Source organism: Saccopteryx bilineata, unplaced genomic scaffold (genome assembly GCF_036850765.1).
Source record: "Saccopteryx bilineata isolate mSacBil1 unplaced genomic scaffold, mSacBil1_pri_phased_curated manual_scaffold_53, whole genome shotgun sequence".
In the NCBI taxonomy this organism is placed as follows: Eukaryota; Metazoa; Chordata; class Mammalia; order Chiroptera; family Emballonuridae; genus Saccopteryx; species Saccopteryx bilineata.
Window position 1 is genome coordinate 58,094 of NW_027095478.1, and position 6,702 is coordinate 64,795.

Below are 6,702 nucleotides of genomic sequence, written 5' to 3' on the forward strand. Positions count from 1 at the left end.
TCAGTGCTCTGCCGCTCCCTCAGCGCCACCTTCCCCACCCCGCAAAATCCCGTCTGCGTCCCTGCTCCGGCCACCCCGTAGGCCCAGTCCCAATGTGCCTGAGTGAGAGACGGCGATGAGGCTGACTGGTTGGCCCACGGGCCCACATTCGCGTGCGTGTGTGCTTGCGCTGGGGTGTCCCCGAGAGGGAAAACGTGGAGCCAGCTTCAGGAAAATAAGGACCGGCCAGGCCAGGGACTCCACCCAAGTCAGTGACCTCCTTGCTCAAGTCAGCCACTTGTGCTTTAAGCCAGCGACCTTTGGGCTCAACAGAAGACCATTGGGTAATGTCTTTGATCCCACACTCAAGCTGGTGAGTCCACGCTCAAGCCAGATGAGTTTATTACATTTTCCTGTTGTTCAAGTGCTCTCTTAAGTTCCTCTATTCTACTCTCAAGTTTATGGAACATCGTTATGACTGTTTGCTTTGAATTCTTTATCTGTCCAATTACCCATCTCCATTTAATTAGGACATTTCTCCTGAGTTTTTTACTTGTTCCTTCATTGGGAGTATATATTCTTCTATATCCCCATTTTGTTTGACTGTCTGGTTTTGTTCCTTTGAGTAGAATGAAATAGTCATCTCGCCCAGTCTTGAAAATGTTGTCTTTGTTACATTGTGTGTTGAATAGTTTCAGCCTGCTGGTTGTGGTTGGAGGAGGTGCATGCAGTGCCTGTCCTGTCACCTGACCTGAGTGGGTTTTGAATGGGCCGCCTGGGGTCTGTGAGCCACCTTGCACATTTAATCTGGGCAGGGCGCCTGGTGTAAAAGGGGATGCATGTTGTGTGCTTTGCGTGTTCTGTTTTAATTATCTATTGTCAAAGCATGGTCGGTGTTGGGTTACCTGATTGCTTTCTTTTTTTTTCCTTTTTTTATAAATAAATTTTTATTTTAGTGAGGTGACATCAATAAATCAGGGTACATATAGTCAAAGAAAACATTTCCAGGTTATCTTGTCATTTAGTTCTGTTGCATACCCATCACCCAAAGAGAGATCATCCTCTGTCACCCTCTATCCAGTTTTTTTTATACCCCACCCCTCCCCCTCTCCCTCCTCCCTTTCCCCACCCCCCATAACCACCCCACTCCTGTCCATGTCTCTTAGTCTCATTTTTATGTCCCACCAGTTATATGAAATCCTGCAGTTCTTGTTTTTTTCTGATTCACTTATTTCACTCTGCATAATGTTATCAAGATTCCACCATTCTGCTGTAAGTGATCTGATGTCATCATTTCTTCTAGCTGAATAGTATACCATGGTGTGTATGTGCCCCATCTTTTTTATCCAGTCTTCTATTTTTTTTTACAGCAATTAAAAGCCTTTAAGCAAACTCTTGGCCAATACAGCAAGAATCCATAAAAGAGTAGTGTCCTTAACATGTTCACCAAGTCCAACTTGGCCCCATCACCATGCCAAATTCCTGAAAAATGCAACTCAACCACCATTCAATCTGTTAGAAGCTATCACAGGGAGCAGGAGTCCAGGAAAAGTCCACATCCAGGAAAAAGTCCTCATGGCACTGGAATTGTTATCACCATTCTATACTTTGCAGCTCATGTCCAAGTCCCAATGACCACTGCTTCTAGCTGGTAATGATTCAGGTAGACTGGAAAAGCCATTTGCAGCATGCGTGGATATGGAGCTTCTGTTCTCTGCCTGGAGAGATGAAACCAGGTTGCTTTTCCCTGGAGCTCTGCAACTGTGGCATGGTAAAGAGAACCTTGGGATACACTAAGCTGGGTGGCAAAGATAGATTCATAATAGAAGTTGGCAAAAGGGGGAAAGAGAACTCTAAATTAGGAGTAGGTCCCAGCCTGAAATATGAGTGGGGCATTGAGGTAGGAGGGATAAAGGAAATACTCTATATTAAGCAAAGCAGCAGAAAATAGGACTATCAACACCCACAACAGAGATCTTTGAGGGAAGAATAAAAAACCTGACTATTCAGGCAAAACATACTTAAGTGGCCCTTGTGCAAATGAGATCAGTTTACCTGCTTCTTTGAAGAAATACCCTAGGCTCATCCACAGTGTCGTAGATGGGGCCGATGGCCCTGGGCACCTTCAGCCTTCAGTGGCAAACCCCAGCATTCTGGGCAATGTTAGGTCATAGGTGGCTGGAGCAGGGCTGGAAGAGACTGAACTCTCCCTTAGAGGAGTGAGGGGGAAGCCTACCTTCCAGTGTCCCTGTTTCCTCACAGCAGAGGCATGTAAGCCTGGAAGGCTTTAGCTCAATGACCTTATTTTCCACTATTGAAGCAGGACCCAGATCACATCCTATGAGACCCCTTTGGGGTGTTGGAGCCTTTAAGGGTGTATCCTAAAAGCTGGTAGTTCCGCCTGACCTGTGGTGGCTCAGTGGATAACGCATCGACCTGGAAATGCTGAGGTCGCCGGTTCAAAATCCTGGGCTTGCCTGGTCAAGGCACATATGGGAGTTGATGCTTCCAGCTCCTCCTGCCTTCTCTCTCTCTCTCTCTCCCTCTCTCTCTCCTCTTTAAAAATGAATAAAGAAAAAAAGAAAAAAAAAGATTTAAAAAAAAAAAAAGCTGGTAGTTCCCCTGATCTCTATTGGGCTTTTTCTGCCTCTAGGTATCTTAAAAGCCATGCTCAGAAGATCTCGTTGAGGGGTTTGAGGATCCCCATCTGCCTATATAAATCTTTTCCATATATCTGGAGCTATTTGGAAAAAGACAAAACAGTGTTATTAGCTGGATCTAATAAAGAAGGTAGTAGTTTGCAGGAGAAAAAGATTTGGTGTCTCCTGTTCATCAGCATTCAAAAGAAATGTAAATAGCCTGACCAGATGGTGGTGCAGTGGACAGAGCATCAGACTGGGATGCCGAGGACCCAGACCCGAGACCCCGAGGTCGGCAGCCTGAGCGTGGGCTCATCTAGTTTGAGCAAAAAGCTCACCAGCTTGGACCCAAGGTCGCGGGCTCATGCAAGGGGTTACTCGGTCTGCTGAAGGCCCACAGTCAAGGCACATATGAGAAAGCAATCAATGAACAACTAAAGTGTCGCAGCGTGCAACAAAAAACCAACAATTGATACTTATCATCTCTTCGTTCCTGTCTGTCTGTCCCTGTCTGTCTGTCCCTCACTCCGACTCTCTGTCTCTGCAAAAAAGTAATAATAATTTAAAAAAATGAAATGTAAATAATTTTTTTAAGTAAGAAGCATGACATGGTAGACCCATAGGAGTTCCAGGATATGACTACCCCCTTTAAAATTTTTTTTTAAATTGACCTTAAAAGGTTTGCTGAGTACACTTTAATAATACCTTAACTTTAGAAGGCAAAAATTAATGAATGTGACTACATCAGACTAAGAAGTTTTTGCTCAGCAAGAGAAACTGATAACAAAATAAACAGAAAGCCAACTGAATGGGAAATGATATTTTCAAACAACAGCTCAGATAAGGGCCTAATATCCAAAATATACAAAGAACTCATAAAACTCAACAACAAACAAACAAACAATCCCATAAAAAAATGGGAAGAGGATACGAACAGACACTTCTCCCAGGAAGAAATACAAATGGCCAACAGATATATGAAAAGATGCTCATCTTCTTTAGCTATTAGAGAAATGCAAATCAAAACAGCAATGAGATACCACCTCATACCTGTTCGATTAGCTATTATTAGCAAGACAGGTAATAGCAAATGTTGGAGAGGCTGTGGAGAAAAAGGAACCCTCATACACTGTTGGTGGGAATGTAAAGTAGTACAACCATTATGGAAGAAAGTATGGTGGTTCCTCAAAAAACTGAAAATAGAACTACCTTATGACCCAGCAATCCCTCTACTGGGTATATATCCCCAAAACTCAGAAACATTGATACGTAAAGACACATGGAGCCCCATGTTTATTGCAGCATTGTTCACAGTGGCCAGGACATGGAAACAACCAAAAAGCCCATCAATAGATGACTGGATAAAGAAGATGTGGCACATATACACTATGGAATACTACTCAGCCATAAGAAATGATGACATCGGAACATTTACAGCAAAATGGTGGGATCTAGATAACATGATACGAAGCGAAATAAGTAAATCAGAAAAAAACAGGAACTGCATTATTCCATACGTAGGTGGGACATAAATGTGAAACTAAGAGACATTGATAAGAGTGTGGTGGTTACGGGGGGGAGGGGGGAATGGGAGAGGGAAAGGGGGAGGGGGACGGGCACAAAGAAAACAAGATAGAAGGTGACAGAGGACAATCTGACTTTGGGTGACGGGTATGCATCATAATTGAACGACAAGATACCCTGGTCTTGTTATCTTTGAATATATGTATCCTGATTTATTGATGTCACCCCATTAAAAAAATAAAATTATTTAAAAAAATAAAAAAATAAAAAATAATAATACCTTAACTTTAAAGATTGTAAGCATGACAAAATACAGTAAGCCCTGGCCAGTTGGCTCAGCGGTAGAGCGTCAGCCTAGTGTGCGGAGGACCCAGGTTCAATTTCCGGCCAGGGCACATAGGAGAAGCGCCCATTTGCTTCTCCACCCCTCCGCCACGCCTTCCTCTCTGTCTCTCTCTTCTTCTCCCGCAGCCAAGGCTCCATTGGAGCAAAAGATGGCCCGGGCGCTGGGGATGGCTCTGTGGCCTCTGCCCCAGGTGCTAGAGTGGCTCTGGTCGCAATATGGCGACACCCAGGAGGGTCACAACATGGCGACGCCCAGGATGGGCAGAGCATCGCCCCCTGGTGGGCAGAGCGTCGCCCCCTGTTGGGCGTGCCGGGTGGATCCCGGTCGGGCGCATGCGGGAGTCTGTCTGACTGTCTCTCCCTGTTTCCAGCTTCAGAAAAGATGAAAAAAAAAAAAAAGAAAAAAAAATACAGTAAATGCTTTTGCTCCATATGCAGGAGCATTTTCAGTTTAGCCAGTTTAGGAAATCCAATAATAGAACAATGCATACAGACAATGAGCTATAACATGCTTAGCAGCCTCTCCTGTTCTGACAGAGGTTACTATAGATCCGGAATATGTATCCACTGTAATGTGGACATAGGACTGTTTGCCAAATGAAGGTATATGAGTAACATCCATCTGCCAAAGTTGTCCTGGTAGGGGTCCTTGAGGGTTAACTCCAAATGAAGGGGCAGTAGAGGACCCCTTGGACAGGATTTCCCAATCTGCTGTGCTGCTTCCCGAGAAAGTTGAAACTGTTTACACCGGGCTGCAGTGTTCTGGTGATGAATAGTATGAGACTGACTTGCTCAGTCTGTCATGGTTGCTCCATATAATTTTGTTTTGGGTAGCTTGCTCAACAAGGGCATTTCTAGGCCCTGGCCAGTTGGCTCAGTGGTAGAGCACTGGCCTGGTGTGCAGGATTCCCTGGTTCGATTCCCAGTCAGAGCACACAGAAGAAGCACCCATCTACTTCTCCACCCCTCCCCTTCTCCTTCCTCTCTGTCTCTCTCTTCCCCTCCCACAGCCAAGGCTCCACCAGAGCAAAGCCACCCCAGGCACTAAGGATGGCCCCATGGCCTCTGCCTCAGTCACTACAATGGCTCTGGTTGTGACACAGCAACACCCCAGATGGGCAGAGCATTCCCCCTGGTAGGAATGCCAGGCAAATCCCTGTCAGGCGCATGCGGGAGTCTGTCTGACTGCCTCCCCATTTCCATCTTAAGAAAAATACAAAAAATAAATAATTAAAAAAAGTACAACAACAACAACAAAAAATGAAAAGAGGAAAAAAAATGGTATTCCCTTGTGCTAAAGCTCCAGGGAGCATGGAGTGAGCTTGAGTATGTCCTATGAAACATGGAGATCTATGTTGACATATAAGTCTTTGAAGAAGGAGGAACTGCTGAAATAGTTCATCAGCATTTATCCCTAATTCAGCAGTCTTTATAGTGGAAAGACCATAAGTAAATATTTGCCGTCTGTCTATAGATTAAGGGGGAAATATTGCAAATGCTAAAAAGCCATGATCTTTGTGCCCCTTCTCTTCCACAACCCCCTCCCTCTCTTCCCCCCACCCTGTAACCCCAACACTGTTGTCCATGTCTCTGTGTCTCATCTTTATGTCCCACCTATGTATTCAATCATATAGTTCTTAGTTTTATCTGATTTACTTCTTTCGCTCAGTATAATGTTATTAAGGCCCATTTATGTTGTTGTAAAAGATCCTATGTCATCATTTCTTATGGCTGAGTAGTATTCCATAATATATATATATACCAAAGCTTTTTAATCCACTCATCCTCTGATGGAACGTGGGCTCTTTCCAGATCTTTGCTATTGTGAAAAATGCTGCCATAAACATGGGGTGCATTTCTTCTTTTCAAACGGTGCTATGGTGTTCTTGGGGTATATTCCTAACAGTGGTATAGCTGGGTCAAAAGGCAGTTTGATTTTTAATTTCTTGAGGAATTTCCATACTGTTTTCCACAGTGGCTGCACCAGTCTGCATTCCCACCAGCAGTGCAGGAGGGTTCCCTTTTTTCCACATCCTGACCAGCACTTATTCTGTGTTGTTTTATTGATGAGCGCCATTCTGACTGGTGTGAGGTGATATCTCATTGTGGTTTTAATTTGCAATTCTCTAATCATTAGTGATGTTGAACATTTTTTCATTTGCCTATTGGCCATCTGTGTGTCTTCTTTGGAGAAGTGTCTATTCATTTCTTTTGC